Source organism: Saccoglossus kowalevskii, chromosome 9 (genome assembly GCF_978046115.1).
Source record: "Saccoglossus kowalevskii chromosome 9, keSacKowa6.1, whole genome shotgun sequence".
In the NCBI taxonomy this organism is placed as follows: domain Eukaryota; kingdom Metazoa; phylum Hemichordata; class Enteropneusta; family Harrimaniidae; genus Saccoglossus; species Saccoglossus kowalevskii.
Genome location: NC_140649.1, coordinates 39,651,635 through 39,673,189, shown reverse-complemented (window position 1 = coordinate 39,673,189; position 21,555 = coordinate 39,651,635). Strand labels below are relative to the sequence as shown.

At 33.7% G+C, this 21,555-nt stretch overlaps 1 long non-coding RNA gene across 1 annotated transcript; it reads left to right on the top strand.

Annotated features, from left to right (window-relative positions):
* Window positions 1-2,865: 2,865 nt before the first annotated feature.
* Window positions 2,866-10,127, top strand: LOC144355434 (uncharacterized). Its single transcript, XR_013421221.2, has 2 exons — window positions 2,866-3,164; window positions 5,973-10,127. It is a non-coding gene; the product is annotated as an uncharacterized LOC144355434 (long non-coding RNA).
* The last annotated feature ends 11,428 nt before the right edge of the window (window positions 10,128-21,555 follow it).

The following is a 21,555-nucleotide window of genomic DNA, read 5'->3' as shown; positions in this document are numbered from 1 at the left end:
CAGGGTATGGTAGTGTTGAGGGTGTATCATTAAAGTTGTGGTCATTGTGCAGTTCATGTAGCAATATATGTGTCATAGTGCAGTCCATGTAGCGATATATGTGTCATAGTGCAGTTCATGTAGCGATGTGTGTGCCATAGTGCAGTTTATGTAGTGATGTTGTTGTCATAGTGCAGTTCATGTAGCGATGTGGTTGTCATAGTGCAGTCCATGTAGCGAAATATGTGTTGTGGTGCAGTCCATGTAGCGATATATATGTCATAGTGCAGTTCATGTAGCGATATATGTGTCATAGTGCAGTTCATGTAGCGATATATGTGTCATAGTGCAGTTCATGTAGCGATGTGGTTGTCATAGTGCAGTCCATGTAGCGATGTGGTTGTCATAGTGCAGTCCATGTAGCGATATAAGTGTTGTGGTGCAGTTCATGTAGCGATATATGTGTCATAGTGCAGTTCATGTAGTGATGGAGTTGTCATAGTGCAGTCCATGTAGCGATGTGGTTGTCATAGTGCAGTCCATCTAGCGATATATGTGTTGTGGTGCAGTTCATGTAGCGATATATGTGTCATAGTGCAGTTCATGTAGCGATATATGTGTCATAGTGCAGTTCATGTAGCGATGTGGTTGTCATAGTTCAGTCCACGTAGCGATATACATGTCATAATGCTGTCCATGTAGCGGAGGGGATGAAAAGGGTTACAAATCAGATATTAGTAAAAGAAAAATAACTACATGAAAGTATAGAAACATAAAGCATAAAAAAATTGTATACAAGGAATGTGTTACTGGCTTAGTTTATGGAGGTGCTGCTGTCTTATATTAAAACAGTTTTTAAATATTGTGCTTAAGGAATTTTCTCATCACTTAGTAATGATATGAATTTATTTTCATTACTAAGTTTGTCAAAATTTGGTAAACATGTATTAGCTACAATGTAAAGTTTTAACCTTATTTCATTGTAACGAGTAGAATTTAAAACAAAATGTTGTTCATCTTCAACATGGTCATTGTCGCACATATTGCAGACTCTGTCTTTAAAATCCAATCCCGTATGCCGGCCTATTTCAATTTTCAGACAGTGGTTGCAAAGTCTAAATTTTGTTAAGGATTTGCGAAGTTCACTGTATTTCATACTTGTTAAGTAGTTGTTTTGTTCAATTTTGGTTTTAAATAGTTTGTAGGTTCTTAGTTTTATTGAATCAAGTTTTTTAAACCATTTACTTTTAATAATTTTATTGATATAGTATGCTTCTTGAAGTAGAGTATTTGTGGAGTTTGCAATACGATTGGCATATTTTATCATTTGTTTCTTAATAAAAGAGTCAAGAGGTAATTTTCCCAATTCACTATATATTGCCATGATTCATGTGTTTTTTGAAATACCAAGAATGTACCGATAAGTATGTAAGCTGGATGTCCTCTACAATTGATTTTGTAGAACTTTGTTCTCCCCAAATTTCGCTCCCATACACACTAACTGGTCTGATAAGTTTATCAAACAGTGACAGTAGTATGGACATGTCCAGATTACCAGATCCAATTTTGGTTTTTAATCATGGCATTTTTGCATTTACCATTTGGCTCATAATTAAACCAAGATAAGATAATTGAAATATTTTACTATATTTATATATTTCTTTTCCTTCATAAGAGATTATTTCCTTGTTAAGGAGTCTGTTATTGAATATCACTTTTTGAATATCATTATTCTCGTTTCATCTTGTTGACTGTCAACTGCCATTTTGATGTGTAGGCAGGTAGTTTATACAGACAGTTTTGTAATCCCTTCTTGGATTTTTAAAGAATCACGATGACGTCTACATGACGAAGGCAATTAATGGGTGTGTTGTGTAACAGGGTGGGTCACAGTGATCAATATCAAAAATATCAGGCAGGTCATTAATAAATAAATTAACAGACTTGGGCTAAGGTTGCATCCTTGTTTTACTCCGATATTTGAACAAAATGATTCTGTTAAACCATTTCTTGTTTTCACCTTTTAGAGTGAGCAGTGTTGTTTACAATTTAATTTTTTTTTGAAGTAAATTAACCAGTCCCCAGGGGAAATTATCTGAATGTGTTATACTGTCATTGTTTAAATTATTCAGTATTTTCCAAAATTTAGATGGATCACTTTTTGAATGTTCAAGCTCATTCAGTTTTAACTGTTTTAGGGCATGTTTCTTTTTTCTGACTAGATTCTAGAATTTGTTTAAATATCTATTATGAATAATCGGGTCTGGTGGGTGTTTCTGTTGTAATTTTGAAATACTTTTTTTTTTTAATTATACACGAAGCAACTAACAATCATTATCACTTTTTCTTTTTTTGATATTGTTTTGTCTTTTTATGACACTTTGGAGGGATTTTTTTAACATTTTGGTCTGTGAGAGAAAATATGATTATAGTGCTGCCCATGCCACGGTGTATACGTCATAGCTCAGTACAGGCCACAATGTAAAAATTGTAGTGCAGTCCGTGAAACATATTGTAGATAATGCACGGTCATTTTTTGGCTAAAATTCAGTAATTTATTTGTTCATGCATCCATTTTGTTTTTATGTTATGTTTTGTCACAAATAATAATTATATGACAGCGGTAAAAGAGTAATACAATAAATAATGAAATTAGAATTTAAATGTTGATAAATATAAGTTAAGGAGTATGTTAGTTGGATGAAAAGAAAATATCTTAAAGCTAGTCTAGTCTGATTTCTTGTGAATACATGAACATAAGTAAAATTTAGAGGGCTACTGGATTTCTGAGAAAAAATATAAATAACATTCAACACAAACGCGATTGCAGATCCCTACGTTGGTAAATAATGTGTCTGGCGCCCTCAGTCATTATAATAATGGATGCATGATGTGTAGTCATACGTCGGTACCGCTGACAGCTGAACAGCTAATCACCTTTGTTCGGTATTTGTTCATTGGTCGTTATTTGTTAATCGTGAATTATACAGCATTCCACACAGAATGACGTGACATGACTAGTACTACTCTCGATGTCTGCCGTTCCAGTAGCCAGATCGGCCTTGCTGCCATCTCCCCTAGAGGATGCAAATCTCAGCCGAGAAGAACAACTTCAAATGGCGGTAAGACTACATCCACTCACTACGCTTAAAGGGGAGACACACGAAGAGCAGTTATTATTACTGGCAAGTACACTAGTATTTTTTTTTTTTTACAAATGCGTAATGTAATATGTTGCGTACGACAGTCTCTGTATTAAAATAAATAAATTGTTATCGTAATTTGAATTTTATTCCATATAATATAATATTTGTGTAATACGGATCGCTATAAATGTTATAAAAATACCATATTAATTTAATAAACATGATGTAATGTAATTTATTCAAGTCAGCTTAATGATAATATTTAGCATGAACAAATAAAGAAGTCATTTCCATCAACAACAAAAAATATCATACACGTACAGACAAGGTGATACTCTAACAGCCACTGAAACCTGACATTCAGTCTCTACATTCACCCAAACTATACATTTTATGTTGAAATACTTAAATCAGCATTATTATAAATGAAGATATGCACTTATGTGTGTTATAAATTGTTGAAGTTTATGTTGAAGAATGGATGGGAAAGGATTTGACAGTATAACTAAAGCACTCATAATTTTGGAGTGTTAAGCAGATACCAAGAACATACTCGTGATGTTCTGCTTCGTTTGGCTCTTTTCTTTATTGTGAATATGTGTTGATAGTTAGGTATCGGTAAACTTATATTCTCATAACTGCGTATGGTATGGTTGGCTCACTTAGTTGTTTGCAGCTAGCTGACTTAGAAGTGAATGACTTAGATTGTTTGTGTTTTTTCTCTATTGCGAGACAAGGAAACAACTGACTCATAGGAGAATTGATATTGTCATGGCAACCACCATATGTGACAAGAGTCATAAATGACATTTAATCTCATCAATACACTGTATTTTAATTAAATCTAAGTGATTAACTCATGGAGTTTTCAATTTATATGCTTGTCAGATATCAGTTCGACAACGACACCCCCAGGAAGCCTGTCTCCCAATCCTGCGTTTGTCAGATATCAGTTCGATAGCGGTGCTCAATGGAAGCCTGTCTCCCAATCCTGAGTTTGTCAGATATCAGTTCGATAGCGGTGCTATTCTGCAGTTGGCACATAGTCACGGCAATGACATTTAACTTGTTTGTTTTATTAATGTTGTAACAGCTTTTAGTTATGTTTCTGTTGTTTACTTTCACTAGTACAGGAAACGTGAATGATCTTTTCGGCATACGAGATAATGTCCAGTTTTTACAAACGTGAATGACTTTAACTTCTGTAATTTGAACTAAATGTGAATTAAATTTAGCTTTCTGTAATTCGGTCTAGTGTAATGCAATGTTATGAACAGAATGCAGTTTTACATTATAGCATAGAGTCTATACAGAGTATGGTTACTACGATCAACAAATATGCACAATTAACATTTTGTGTTTCTTTCAAACACTACATTAGTCCTTAAATCGCAGCAAAAACGACATTTAATAGTGACAAATGAATGAAATAAAACATCAGATAAATGGATTGTAGCACATCGAATCCGTGTCAATATTCGACTGCAGCCTAACAATAATAAATACTAGTACTTTATTATCATATTCCCATTTGGGAATTACGCACTTGTTAATGTTGTTAATGTTGATGCTGTCATTGAGCTTCCGCAGCTGTAACTAATTGCCATGGTTACGAATACAGACTCAGGTTGCCTGATGGAATAAATAACTAAAACAAAAACCGATAATAATGTCATCCAGACCATCAGATCTGAAAGTATCTGAAAATAAATAAATAAATAAATAAATAATATATATGTAAGTTTCAACGTATCCCCATATAATATGTAGATTACCAGTACATGTATTGTTTCACGTACTCCCATATGATATATAGATTACCAGTACATGTATTGTTTCACGTACTCCCATATAATATGAAGATTACCAGTACATGTATTGTTTCACGTACTCCCATATAATAGGTAGATTACCAGTACATGTATTGTTTCACGTACTCCCATATACTATGTAGATTACCAGTACATGTATTGTTTCACGTACTCCCATATAATATGTAGATTACCAGTACATGTATTGTTTCACGTACTCCCATATACTATGTAGATTACCAGTACATGTATTGTTTCACGTACTCTCATATAATATGAAGATTACCAGTACATGTATTGTTTCACGTACTCCCATATAATATGAAGATTACCAGTACATGTATTGTTTCACGTACTCCCATATGATATGTAGATTACCAGTACATGTATTGTTTCACGTACTCCCATATGATATATAGATTACCAGTACATGTATTGTTTCACGTACTCCCATATAATATGAAGATTACCAGTACATGTATTGTTTCACGTACTCCCATATACTATGTAGATTACCAGTACATGTATTGTTTCACGTACTCCCATATACTATGTAGATTACCAGTACATGTATTGTTTCACGTACTCCCATATAATATGTAGATTACCAGTACATGTATTGTTTCACGTACTCCCATATACTATGTAGATTACCAGTACATGTATTGTTTCACGTACTCTCATATAATATGAAGATTACCAGTACATGTATTGTTTCACGTACTCCCATATACTATGTAGATTACCTGTACATGTATTGTTTCACGTACTCCCATATAATATGTAGATTACCAGTACATGTATTGTTTCACGTACTCCCATATACTATGTAGATTACCAGTACATGTATTGTTTCACATACTCCCATATAATATGTAGATTACCAGTACATGTATTGTTTCACGTACTCTCATATAATATGAAGATTACCAGTACATGTATTGTTTCACGTACTCTCATATAATATGAAGATTATATGCATGTTTTCTCGTTGTATAAGATGTGAAAATTATGTTTGTGTTATTTTGATTTTCAGGAAGGTCTTGAACTTGAATATAAACACTTAATCAATAAAGCGGGAGCATTGCAGGATATCCTAAAGAAGATACAAATTGTAGAAGACCACAAAGAAAAAGGAAAGACGTCCAGGAAATCTGAAATAAATAATGCAAAATGAATTATGCTCAACACCTCGACCATCCTTCGACTAACTTACGAATTAAACAAATCACGCCCTCAACGAGACCAACAATCCGACGAGTCGCTTTGTTTTTAAACAACTTCTTATTGAGTAATTTTCGCAATGAATGACACAGAGTGACCTGTGGTAACATCACAAAACACATTATGACACCGTGTTTTAAATCAGATGAAAAACATAGTCAAAACAAAGTTATCCACTCATTACTAGTTCATTGAAACATGTCTTCATATTCAGTTCATATTCAGATTATATTCAGTTCATATTCAGATTATATTCAGTATATACATTCAGATTATATTAAGATTATATTAAGATTATATTCAGATTATATTTAGATTATATTAAGATTATATTCAGATTATATTCAGATTATATTCAGTTTATATTCAGATCATATTCAGTGTATATTCAGATTATATTCAGTTTATATTCAGTGTATACATTCAGATTATATTTATTTTATACTCAGTTTATATTCAGATTATATTAAGATTATATTCAGTTGATATTCAGATTATATTCACATTATATTAAGTTTATATTCAGATTATATTCAGATTATATTCATTTTATATTCAGATTATATTCAGATTATATTCAGTATATATTCAGTTTATATTCAGTTTATAATTCTACTTTATTTCACTTCTTGGTTTGACAGAAGGCTAGATAAGTAGTCAACCTACTAATTAATAGTTGTCCCTTTTGTTATGTTATACAACTCTTGTCATCGTCCCTATTGTTTTGTTTCATAATTGTTATACCACACTTTGCGTCGTCCTTATTGTTATGTTTCATAATTGTTATACCACACTTTGCATCGTTCCTATTCTTATGTCCAATAAATGTTACACCACACTTTGCATTGTCCCTATTATTATATTTAATAATTGTTATACCACACTTTGCATTGTCCTTATTATTATATTTAATAATTGTTATGCCACACTTTGCATTGTCCTTATTATTATATTTCATAATTGTTATACCACACTTTGCATTGTCCCTATTATTATATTTCATAATTGTTATACCACACTTTGCATCGTTCCTATTCTTATGTCCAATAAATGTTATACCACACTTTGCATCGTTCCTATTATTATATTTCATAATTGTTATACCACACTTTACATCGTTCCTATTATTATATTTAATAATTGTTATACCACACTTTGCATTGTCCCTATTGTTATGTTTCATAATTGTTTTACCATACTTTGCGTCGTTTCTATTGTTTTGTTTCATAATTGTTATACCACACTTTGCGTCGTCCCTATTGTTATATTTCATAACTGTTATACCACACTTTGCATCGTTCCTATTGTTATGTTTCATAATTGTTTTACCATAATTTGCGTCGTCTCTATTGTTATGTTTCATAATTGTTATACCACACTTTGCGTCGTACGTATTGGGATATTTCATAATTGTTATACCACACTTTGCATTGTTCCTATTGGTACGTCCAATAAATGTTATACCTCACTTTGCGTCGTACGTATTGGTATGTTTTATAACTGTTATACCACACTTTGCGTCGTTCCTATTGTGATTTTTCATAAATGTTATACCACACTTTGCATCGTTCCTATTGTTATGTTTCATAACTGTTACACCACACTTTGCATCGTTCCTATTGTTATGTTTCACTATTGTTTTACCACACTTTGCGTCGTCTCTATTGTTATGTTTTATAACTGTTATACCACACTTTGTATTGTTCCTATTGGTATGTCCAATAAATTTTATACCACACTTTGCATTGTCCCTATTGTTATGTTTCATAATTGTTATACCACACTTTGCGTCGTCCCTATTGGTATGTATCATATTCTGATTATATTCATTTTATATTCATATTATATTCAGTGTATACATTCAGATTATATTAAGATTACATGCAGTTGATATTCAGATTATATTCACAATATATTCAGTTTATATTCAGATTATATTCATTTTACATTCAGTTTATATTCAGATTATATTCAGATTATATTCATTTTACATTCAGTTTATATTCAGATTATTTTCATTTTACATTCAGTTTATATTCACATTATATTCAGTTTATATTCAGATTATATTCATTTTGCATTCAGTTTATATTCAGATTATATTCATTTTACATTCAGTTTATATTCATTTTATATTCAGATTATATTCAGTATATATTCAGTTTATATTCATATTATATTCAGTTTATAATTCTACTTTATTTCACTTCTTGATTTGACAGAAGGCTAGATAAGTAGTCAACCTACTAATTAATAGTTGTCCCTTTTGTTATGTTATACAACTCTTGTCATCGTCCCTATTGTTTTGTTTCATAATTGTTATACCACACTTTGCGTCGTCCCTATTGTTTTGTTTCATAATTGTTATACCACACTTTGCGTCGTCCCTATTGTTTTGTTTCATAATTGTTATACCACACTTTGCATTGTTCCTATTCTTATGTCCAATAAATGTTATACCACACTTTGCGTCGTCCCTATTGTTTTGTTTCATAATTGTTATACCACACTTTGCATTGTTCCTATTCTTATGTCCAATAAATGTTATACCACACTTTGCATTGTCCCTATTATTATATTTCATAATTGTTATACCACACTTTGCATTGTTCCTATTCTTATGTCCAATAAATGTTATACCACACTTTGCATTGTCCCTATTATTATATTTCATAATTGTTATACCACACTTTGCATTGTTCCTATTCTTATGTCCAATAAATGTTATACCACACTTTGCATTGTCCCTATTGTTATGTTTCATTATTGTTTTACCATACTTTGTGTCGTACGTATTGGTATGTTTCATAATTGTTATACCACACTTTGCGTCGTCCCTATTGTGATTTTTCATAAATGTTATATCACACTTTGCCTTGTCCCTATTTTTATGTTTCATAACTGTTACACCACACTTTGCATCGTTCCTATTGTTATGTCCAATAAATGTTATACCACACTTTGCATTGTCCCTATTGTTATGTTTCATTATTGTTTTACCATACTTTGTGTCGTACGTATTGGTATGTTTCATAATTGTTATACCACACTTTGCGTCGTCCCTATTGTGATTTTTCATAAATATTATACCACACTTTGCCTTGTCCCTATTTTTATGTTTCATAACTGTTACACCACACTTTGCATCGTTCCTATTGTTATGTCCAATAAATGTTATACCACACTTTGCATTGTCCCCATTGTTATGTTTCATTATTGTTTTACCATACTTTGTGTCGTACGTATTGGTATGTTTCATAATTGTTATACCACACTTTGCATTGTCCCTATTGTTATGTTTCATTATTGTTTTACCATACTTTGCGTCGTACGTATTGTTATGTTTCATAACTGTTATACCACATTTTACATCGTCCCTATTATTATATTTCATAATTATTATACCATACTATGCGTCGTCCCTTTTGTTATGTCCAATAAATGTTATAGCACACTTTGCATTGTCCCTATTATTATATTTCATAATTGTTATACCACACTTTGCGTCGTCTCTATTGTTATGTTTCATAATTGTTATACCACACTTTGCGTCGTACGTATTGGTATGTTTCATAATTGTTATGCCACACGTTGAGTAGCCTCTTCATCTAGACCGTCCCAAACCCGTTGCCCAAAGGAGTTTCCCACTGTCTTCTGTATTATAAACCATTTAATGGTGTTTGGCTGTTCCCAATTCAAGATAAATGACGGCAAAACGAGTTCAGAAGCTGTTTTCGTGCAACTTAATTTCGAATATTTTCGAATATTCAATGGCAAAAAAATTGTTTCATCTGGTAGTCGTAATAATTTTACTTCTGTTCTCGTTAGAGTGTATTCTATGTTTATGATTTAACTATGTACTGTTTTCGTAGTTTTTACCATTTATTTTGCGGTTTTAAATACATTTAATTTAATTAGTTCACGTATGCCAACTTGAGTAAGCACAATCAAACGTTTATTTAATTCACATACGTTTCACGTCTCGTTTCTTGGTATGTGGTACAAAACTATGGGGTTTGCTGTTAACCAATGGCATTTCTTTTAGCTATCATGTTTTACCTGACATTTGTATAGCCGTAGCAGTCCGCTATATAAACCGCTTATCATCAGGACCCCACAACTCTATATAACCCTTGAATTAAATTTTAACCTGAAAGCCTGTCTTAGGATAGTTAAAAAACACGAAATCATTTTTCTGTTATGATCAACACATGTCATGATCTGTGATCTCATTAAAATGCATAACTATCATATCTGGAGCACTAATCCAGTTAGAGACGTTCAACCAGTGATTATCGAAGACACTGGTCACGTTATCTGATCAATACATTTAATAACTATATATATGGAGCAATATTGCAGATAATAATTAGTTTAATTACTTTCTTAATTGGGAATTATACTTTGCACTATATCTCAAAAACCACACTCTGCAATAACACACTGTGAGTCTCATTGGCTTTAGATACAATACACATTTATAATGTTAGATATGTTAATTAGTTGCAACAACATTTCAGGCTTAATTTGAATATTTTAGTCCCTAGAAATAATTGTACTACTGTATTATTAATTTGTACTAATTACTTCTTAAGTAGACTCATCTGCATAAAGATTGAATGCATAACTGTACGCTATTTAATATTTACATACCTAGATTTAACAAAAATTAATTGCAAATTAAATTAAGACTCCTTGTCAAACAAAAGTCGGAACCCTCTTGAATCAATGGCATCGTTATGCTATTCAAAATACGTAGCCAATTAAAATAAATATACAATCTGTCATGGCCACTGCTTTTTACCAGATTTGCATATTATACATGTTACACTAATTCAAAAGCTGACGGTCGAAAATTGCGTAACATACAATGATTGTCTGACCTAAGAATAAAGGCACTAGCAAACAAATCACGTTATGCATGTAGAAGGAACAAAGTAGACTGGCACAGTCTGGACGATTAATTTCTTAGCGAAATGGAGGTGTTAACGCGAAATCCCCTGTAACCGCGAAATCACCCCAAAGGAAACTGCATGCAAGTCTAATACATTCATTAGCTTCTACTCCAACAGACGTAGCACACTTAGAGAGGCCCAACTTGTTCATGAGTAACTAATTTCTTGATTGACAGTAAACTTTCTTTGTCGCGAATTTGTTAAACATGGCTATTATTGGTAATAAGCCGCCGTGCTTCTCGTGAATCTGTTCCAATATGATGTACTCGTTGAATAACCTTGTCTTCACTCGCTCTTCTGATTTATCCCACGTGTCACCAGGACCACGTTGTTATTCCAGCTAGACCGATCCTCGACCTCTGATTTTCATGATCCAGTTCTTCAAGTCGTAACTTTGTACCCGTATTAACTCATCTTCAATACTTCAAAAAGAACATTATCAATTTCCTATTGAAACATTCAATGTTTAGGAAGGAAATTAGAAGATGATGACTTTATAGCAAATATAAATTGCCATGATATCTTTGGTCTAGGAGAAACATGGTTGAGTTCAAATACTATAGTCATACCTGGATACTATTGTTACTCTATAACAAGGAACAAGCAACGAAGAGGAGGAATATCAATTGCCATACAACAACATCTTAAAAAGGGCATCACAATTGAAGATACACCTTTTGAGGATATGCTATGGTGTATAATGAAAGAGAACTTTTTTAACTTTACAAGAGACATTTACTTGTGCTTCACTTATCATCCATCTTCAAACTCAAGACACTGCAAATCAGACTTTTTTGACAATTTACATAATGAAATATCCAAATTTTCAAAAAAAGGCAACATTATTCTACTCAGAGATCTTAACAGTAGAACAGGTACACTACCTGATTATGATTATGTTGATAATGATAATAATAGATTTACACCATTACCTAATTCTTACTTTAATAGATGATGACATATCAGAACCAACAATTCGTAATAACAGGGACACATCCATTAATGCACATGTCATGATTTATATTTCAGCCTAACGGTGGTTGCCATGGCATCTACTGATAGGGGTTAAATGACGAGGTCAGTCAGTTTGACAGTGGTTGCCATGACATCTACTGATAAAGGTTAATGACAAGGCCAGATGGCGAGCTAGTCGAAATCAGCCAAAGACATCTTACGAGTCTGCAGTTTTTAAAAAAGATTACAGTATGGTAGCTGTAATCCTAAACCAATGTTGTTTGCAATTTTAAACTCATGTGGTATCTTTGTGGAATGTTATTGTAAGACTATTACGCCATAAATATTAGTTGGTGTTGACAATATAATAGTGGTTTTCTTAATAGCTTGACGATTAATCAATTGATTATGATGTGTAAAACTTTCATGTGATTGGTTGGTTGTTTGAAGGCAAGGCCTTGGAGTCTCTTATACTGATTGTAATTGGATTAAGGAGTGACAAGAAATAAAGAGTGATTTAATGCTGTCTCGGGTGGAATGTAGCAGAGAATCGTTTGGAATGTCATGAATTTGTTTTTGCGTATCTGTTGACCGACTTAATTAGCTGATTATTAGCTGAATTGCTGTGTTATGTCTGTCATTGTTTAGGCCTATTTGAAGTTTTGGACGGAACTTGGCTCAGTGATTTGGAATTAATTACTAGATAACCGCCGCTATTCAGACTATTCATTCTGACAGTTTATATTCATAGTTATTAATGTAGTGAACGATTAATCAAAAGATATGACGTATTCAGTACTTAGTGTGATTGGCTTTATGATTGAAAGTTACGCCTTAGAGTCTTTTTACTGCTTTGTAATTGGTTAGAGTTGTGAAAATGAATAAAGAGAGTTTGAGTTGGTCTTGACGAGTACACCACGAGAGACGCAGTCGAGTGCAGTCCGAGAGAGACTTGGGGCGAGCCTTGACGCAGTCTAAGAGAGTCTTGGTTCAGCCTTGCGATAGTCTTGGGGATTTTTCCCCAGGGCGCTGTGTCTGATAGAGTGCTCGATTGACCGACTAAGACGAGAGCTGAAACGTATTTCGTTGTGTGTGTCTTATTTGACTGTAAAGTATAAGTGACTTTCCCGATCCCGCACCTCAAGGGGACGAGATACAGAGACGAGACGAGTTTCCCCCCTGACAAGTGTGGAGAACCCCAAGAGAGAGATTTTCCCCCTGATACATGAGTGGAGATCCCGGGCAGGTGTTTAACACACATTGACATCCTGTGAAGAAAAGTGACATGGCGAAGGTGTGTCTTTCTTGCGAACCGAACTAACAGCTCCATGGCAGAGACGACTCAGAAACTGCGCTTGACGACTAACGACTTTACCAGTATGGCACCGATGTACAACGCTGAAGAGATGAAGACTTCGAAGCCCCTTCGGAAGGACCAGTATCGAATAGGACTGTATAATTAAGAATTGAGCGACATTAAAGACAAGATGAAGAAAAAGAACGACCCGGACTAACGCGACGACAAGAGGAGACGCTTATAGACTTTGATTAGAACTTTAGCTATCTGTGTATTGCTTAGAGAACCGCTCGTTGGACACTGTAACCGGCACTGTAACTCAAGGACGTTGAACTCTTTTCACAATCCCAACACTATTGCTCAGTAATGTAATGTATTGCTTGCTTTTCCTATCGTTTTTACCGTTTCTTTTAGTGATGTTAAATTGTATGTTATGTAAGCGCCCAGATCTTTGTTTTGAAATGATATTTAGTGAAGTGCGAGGTCCTTTATAACGATTTAAGCGCGCCTCAGTGGACAAGTATTTGCAACACAGTGTTTTGAGTTTTGTGAAGTTTTATGGTGTTTTAATGAGTTTATGAGTATGGATTATGATGGGAGGAATGATGCCCCCATGAGTTTTTAAGAGTTTTGAGATTTGTCGATATACAGAGATATCGACGTTTTAAGAGTTTTTTTTTTATGTGTTGTTTCCGGAATACTTCTGACGCTTTTTTGAGTTGAGAGCACTTTGTAACGTTTTTTAATGTCTTTTTGAGATGGGAGTTTGGTGCGCTTATATACTAGTCCTATTGTTTGATATCGCAAGCTTTTGTTCATGATTGACAAGATTTTATGTAATTCAGTAGTGTATATCGTTTTACTTTCCCGTCTTTTTTGCCAGAGGAGTAATATGTGTTATGAAAGCAAATTTGTCTTTGCATTCCGTTTCCATGCCGTATGACTTTTGTTTAGATTAATGACTTGTGAGTTCAGTTGAAGTTTATAAGCGTATATGACAGGAGTTTGATTAATAGCTTTTTATCCATTGTTTATTAGTTACCGCTTTGCAATGCTTTAACCCAGAGACGCATCCCTGGTAATCACGCGATCATGCTGTCGACTGCAGCGATTGGCTGATCGCTTGGTTACACCGCCACGCCTTAGTTTTTTTTTGACCTTTTGATATAGAGTTTGTAACCTTAGTAACGGAGACAGTGCAGCGACGGGTTATCTCAGCGAACTGTTTGAGAAAAGTGAGTCGATTGGTAGCCTTTCCCTTGTTTTTTGATTCATAACCGTTGATATTTGAGACTTTATAACCATTGTATTTAGACATTATAATCATTGTACTTAATTAGTGTTTTACTCTTTTGATTTATCATTTTTCTTAGTATTGTATTTAACCTGTATGACGATGAGTAGAGGACGATATCTTTGATTTATGAACGTGTAATGCCAGGAGGCACAATCTCAGTTTGGGTGAAGGGATGTGTCATGAATTTGTTTTTGCGTATCTGTTGACCGACTTAATTAGCTGATTATTAGCTGAATTGCTGTGTTATGTCTGTCATCGTTTAGGCCTATTTGAAGTTTTGGACGGAACTTGGCTCAGTGATTTGGAATTAATTACCAGATAACCGCCGCTATTCAGACTATTCATTCTGACAGTTTATATTCATAGTTATTAATGTAGTGAACGATTAATCAAAAGATATGACGTATTCAGTACTTAGTGTGATTGGCTTTATAATTGAAAGTTACGCCTTAGAGTCTTTTTACTGCTTTGTAATTGGTTAGAGTTGTGAAAATGAATAAAGAGAGTTTGAGTTGGTCTTGACGAGTACACCACGAGAGACGCAGTCGAGTGCAGTCCTAGAGAGACTTGGGGCGAGCCTTGACGCAGTCTAAGAGAGTCTTAGAATGTAATATTCTTAAAACAGATCTGCGTAATACTGCACGTATAATCAGCAAATATCCTTTTGATGCTAACTTACGAAATGTGTTCTTTGCCAAGAAAAGAAAATTGTTAATAAATTAACTGACATAAAAGAAAATAATCCCCAACAATTTTGGAAAATAATCAATCAACTAAAAGGCTCAAGAAATGATCAATCTAATCCAATTTCACCAAGAAAATGGAAAGAATTCTATGAACAATTAAATAATAATGCTACTGATAATAATAATAATAATAATAATAATGTTTTCAAAAACAGATCATCTTTAACATCTCAGCTATGGAAGTAAAAGAACATTTTAACAATTATAATTTAAATAATGAGATATCTGAAAAAGAAATTAGGCTAGCCATTAAAAAACTAGAGTAAAAAATCATCAGGATATGATGGTTATTGCCCAGAATTACTTAAATACAGTTCAGACTTCCTAATTCAGCCACTACGTAAATTATTTAATATAATCCTGGACTCAGGTATTTATCCAGATCTTTGGAATATTAGTATTATCTCTCATATTTTCAAAAAAGGAGACAAAACTGACCCAGAAAATTATAGAAGAATAGCTGTTTCTAGTTGTGTAGGTAAAACTTTTTGTAGTATAATTAACACTAGAATTAGTCAATATACTGAAGATAATAACATTATAAATAATAACCAGGCAGGATTCCGTAGGGGATATCGTACTACAGATCAGATATTTGTATTGAAAACTGTTGTCAACAAATACTTGAAATCAAAGGGAAAAGTGTACTCGTGTTTCATAGACTTTCGAAAAGCATTCGATAAAATCTGGAGACAGGGGCTTTTCTATAAATTACTTAATAATGGCATAAATGGGAAAATCTATAATATCATTAAAAATATGTATCTAAATACAAAATCATGCATTCGTTTCAAAAATAAAATTACACCCATATTTGAAACGACCAAGGGTGTTAGGCAGGGTTGTGTCATTAGCCCAATGCTTTTTAATTTGTTTGTTAATGACTTAAATAATTCACTAGAAGATGAATCATTAGACCCAGTTATATTGAATAACTGTAAAATTAGTTCCCTACTCTATGCAGATGATCTAGTGTTAATATCTGAAACAAAAAATGGTCTACAAAATGCACTAAATAGTTTAGAAATGTATTGTCAAAAATGGAAACTCCAGGTAAATCTGACAAAAACAAAAGTTGTTATTTTCAGACGATGAACACTGAAAAGGACAGAAAAATTCTATTATAATGAACAAAATATTACCTGTGTAGATATGTACAACTACCTGGGTATAAATATAAAGTCAAATGGCTGCTACACTGAAGCCAAACAAAATTTAGCAGATAAAGCAGCCCGAGCAATATATGAATTGAAACAGTTCATTCCACCAGAAACAAATTGTAGAACTTTCATCCATCTTTTTAAAAGGTGTATTCAACCAATATTATTGTATGGATCTGAAATATGGAGCCATGAAATTCAAGATTACAACAAATGGGACAAAACAATAACAGAAAAAACACAATTGAATTTTTACAAACAACTACTAGGATTGAACAAATTTGTGACAAACATTGCATGCAGAGCTGAAGTAGGAGAATTCCCACTCTTAGTAGATATTCAGATAAATTTAATAAAATACTGGACTCGAATCAGTAAATTACCAGGCAATAATATCACAAAACAAGCATACCTTGAACAAAAGAATCTAATTTACAATGGTACTCTTCAATACAAAAAATGATGAACAACATGAATTTTTCACGAGAACAACAGAATGATTTGTTAACAAAACATATACAGCAAATTGGCAAAGTTGTCAAACAAAAATACATTATTTTCTGGAGAAAAAATATAACTGAAAAAACATATGCATATGCAACCAAGAATACCTACTGAAAATAGAATTTGCAAACAATGTTCACAGAATGAAATAGAAGGTGAACTGCACTTTGTTATAAAATGTCCACAATATAAAGTAATACGACAACAAATCATACAAGACATTTCATTTCCACAAGAAACGCAGGATGATCTCCAGAAATTTAATTTCTTGATGACTTCAAAAAATGATGTAATAATAAAAAAGATTGGCAACTATATTCATAACGCATTTCAATCAAGATATGAACATGCCATTTGATATGTAACACTTGCTTTATCCTATTAACAACTAATTTTCTTTTTGTAGTAGTAGTTATCACAACTAATCTTTACATGTATTGCTATTAACTGATAGAAACACTGTATTTCTAAGGATGCAATAAAGTTATTATTATTATTATTATTATTATTATTATTATTATTATTATTATTATTATTATTATTATTATTATTATTATTATATCGTTCAGTTTACGTATTTTAGAATAATTAGTTTTAGTTGTCTCACCTCACCTAGTATTTCCTAATCTATTCTCTACTCGGTTTAACTTTCTATTTATTTCGATTCCATCAGTATTGCGTTCACTGTCGTTCTTATGGCCGCGATCGTCTTGAATATACTAGCACTGTTGCAGCTTACTATATACACATATTCGTGGAGAAACGGATAAACCCAGGATGAACGGCAACCAAACCTTGCGATCAGACGATAAGCCGCGAAGTTACTCTTCGTCAATCTGAATGTCCCTGGATGTTGGCGATAACATAGGTGAACTAGTGTGCGTTGTTATAGCCTCTGCACTTTGCCTTCACATATTAGAAAGAGGGTTAAACGAAACCATTCAAACGGGTGATGTGGCCGCTGATGAAGATAACTGTGAAACCCTGTATAAGTCATAAAAGTTATACCGTTATTTTCTGTAATTTCTTTGTCAATTTTAGAATAATAACATTTTCAATTCACGCACAAACGGCCAATAAACCCATTATCTGTGTGGACTGTGTTGGTTATCAAAAACGTCAATTAATATACCAACTTGAAGGGAAATATTTACTGATACCACGTGTTTGCCAGATGCTCACGACTAGGGACAGTGTTATATATTCAGATTAAAAAACACTAGTAGATCATGACAAGTGCGGTTTTGAAGCTCCAAGATCCAGTAGAAAAAATTACCTTGTTGTGGTGAATGAAAATACAAGCTTATGCTAAATCGGGAGAGGTCGCATTTTTATTTTGCAATAAACCATCCCGACTCGTTCATATACAGTGGCCCCTCGCTAAGTCGCGGGTGTTGGGATCCAAGTAAAAACCGTGACTTATCGAGGGCCGCGACTTACCGAGGGACGTCGTGAAAGAGGGAGGTCGTGCATTGAAAAACATATAAAAAGCACATATAAACCCTCGGTTTAGTTAATTGATGTATCATCACATGTGTCAGGCAGTATTCGAATAAAATCATGATTATGTTTGCTGTAAACATTGCGTTGATTATTTTGTTTGTGTCTGATATTATGTGGGCCGCTTGCTGTTGCTTGCGACTTCTACGGTAACAGCTTCCAAAATAAACCAGTTTCATCGCAATTATAAACATGTTCGTCAAAATAACCACCTTCATAGATAATTTCTCTCAGTTTTTCTGGAAAAGTTCTGACAGCGTCAAAACAACAATAGAAATTTTGGGAGCCATCAAAGTACCCGCGACTTAGCCGAATCGCGACTTACCGAGGCGCGACTTAGCGAGGGGCCACTGTATGTCGATCGGTTGGTGGGACACCCGCGGACCTACTTCCACAGTGGGTAAGGGTGTGAAGCCCACCTCTCGTAAACCATACTCACTTCTAAACCATTTTTCTTCTATTTATATACCCACTTCTAAACACAAGTGTTTTCAGTGAAAAAAACAAAAAAACACCCAACTCACAACTTTCGCAACCAGTGAGCGCATCCGGGCAATGCATTTTATTCAGCCTTTTCCGGTATTTGGCTCTGAATATAAATTGGAATTTAGAAGTAAACGTAAAGAAAACTAAAGTCATGGTATTTAATTGCAGCAACAGACTGATTAAAAACATGAATTTTAAAATCAACAACCAAGACATAACAGCTGTTAGCGAGTTTTGCTATTTAGGGGCAATATTTACTCCAAATGGGAAATTTAAAACAAACTTATCTATGTTAAAAAATAAATCAATGAAGGCTCTTTTCAGCATCAGACAAACAGTCTTAAACCACAAAATAATCTCACCAGCACTTAGTTTGAAAATTTTCGACCAATTAATTTCACCTATACTCATGTATGGTGCAGAAATCTGGGCCAATGAAATCACAACTGACAGTAACAGTTTAGAGCAAGTTTGCAGTCATTTTTACAGGTTTATCCTAGGAGTGAGTAAAATGACGCCAATTAGTGGTTTGAAAGCAGAACTTGGTAGGTTACCAGTAAAATTAAAAATTAATTTGGCTCAAATTAAATACTGCCATAGACTATATAGTCTGCCAGATAATCACATTTTAAAATTAGCCCTGGATGAAATGATAAAAATTAATTCAAACTGGGTAAGGACTATTAATGCTACACTGGGACATGATCTAATTAAAATAAAAAATGATCACAATATGGAAAATTGGAATCAAATACTAAAAAAAGTAAAACTCAGACTATCTGAGTTTTATATTCAAAGATGGAGAGAAAAACTAAATTTCAGTGAAACCAATGAAAATAGGGGAACAAAACTGAGAACATACAAACTATTCAAAGTAAGCTATAATATGGAAAATTATTTGCAAAACATTTCAAATTTCAGCCTCAGGAAAATGCTTTCAAAATTCCGTCTGAGTGACCACAACTTAGAAATAGAATTAGGTAGAAGAACAAAGCCCAAAATAGAATTAGAAAATAGACACTGTAATAAATGTAACATTAAAGCATTAGGAGATGAAAAACATTTCCTGCTATTTTGTACTGGCTATATAGAACAAAGAAAAAAACTGTTTGATGAGTGTTCAATAAATATTTACACAATGGATGTGAATTCCATATTTAAAAAGATTATGGAGAATAATATAGCTTTAGCAAAATACTTAAAGAGCACAATTTTTAAAACCACAAAAAGTAATTAATTTATTTTTTTATTTTATTTTACTAACATTTTATTTTTATCTCTTATGTATTGTATGTATTTATGTTCCTTACCATACAAAAACCCTCTGAAGGTTTTTTAGTCGTGTAATAAAGTTATTATTATTATAAGGACCTGTGAAAAAGTAAATAAATGCTACACACTCCTAAACAAAACCATTGATAAATGACCACCCACTTCTAAACAAAATAACGTGAAAGGACACCCCAGTCGGGCCACAGGGAGCCCAGGAACTATAATCTCATAGAGACTGCGTACTACAGTTGATTATAGTTCCTGGGCTCCCTGTGGTCGGGCAGTACATAACCGTAATGCACTTCTATGCAAGTAGCCCCCCCCCCCCCCGGGGGGGGACACACATGTAAAAGCTGACTACCGATCAAGAGTTAAAGTTGTTTATTGCCAGACTTTTCATCCAGGATCTTAGAGAGAATGATTTTAAGAATCACGTACATATTACTTTTCAACGAAGTTGTTAAGCCGAGAACCGTCATTAGTATGGGCATTTATTCCACCAAAAGATAATGTTCACACATATACGGTGGTAAGCATTTGCAAGGAAATGAGAGTCGTACTAATCTGACAATGCATCTATTGGTGGATAACATAAACATGCGCCTAAATATTTGTCAGATGTGTAAACAGTGGTAATTCGAGTGAGGAGTTGGAAGCCGGGCGCTTTCTCTGAGTTCTTAAAGTGTGTGTTCTTTGGGATTTTTCAACCAGTATAGTGTAAGTGTAGTCGCCAAGCTAGCTAAGACCCCACTTATACGATCTCATATTACCGCTACGTACAACGACAAACCAATAGACCATTTTCCGTACACTGCGAGAATCACGCGTTATGCATGAAATCGAACGTAAAAACAGGACAAACAAAGGTCATAGCGTCGTAGTCGCGTCAAACATCGCGTGGGATTCGACAAACGCGAAAGTATTTCGGGGACATTTCCATGCTTAATAATGTGCTGTCCACATTTGATGATAGGCAATTTCGATTAAGTGAGGGTATTCGGAAGCAATATTCCTCTGTGGAAGATCGGCCGGTCAATGTAAGCTGCGAAATAAAGAAATTCTAGTTCAAAATCAAATCGTTCGATTTTTGCGGCAGACGTTCGACGCGCGTTTTTCATGCATCTCGCGAGATCTCGCAATTGTTCGGAAAATCACCTATTCGCAATTGTTGACCGCCAGATGGCGCAATTCTGTTATCTGATTGGTCAGTGTTTTTTTGGCGTC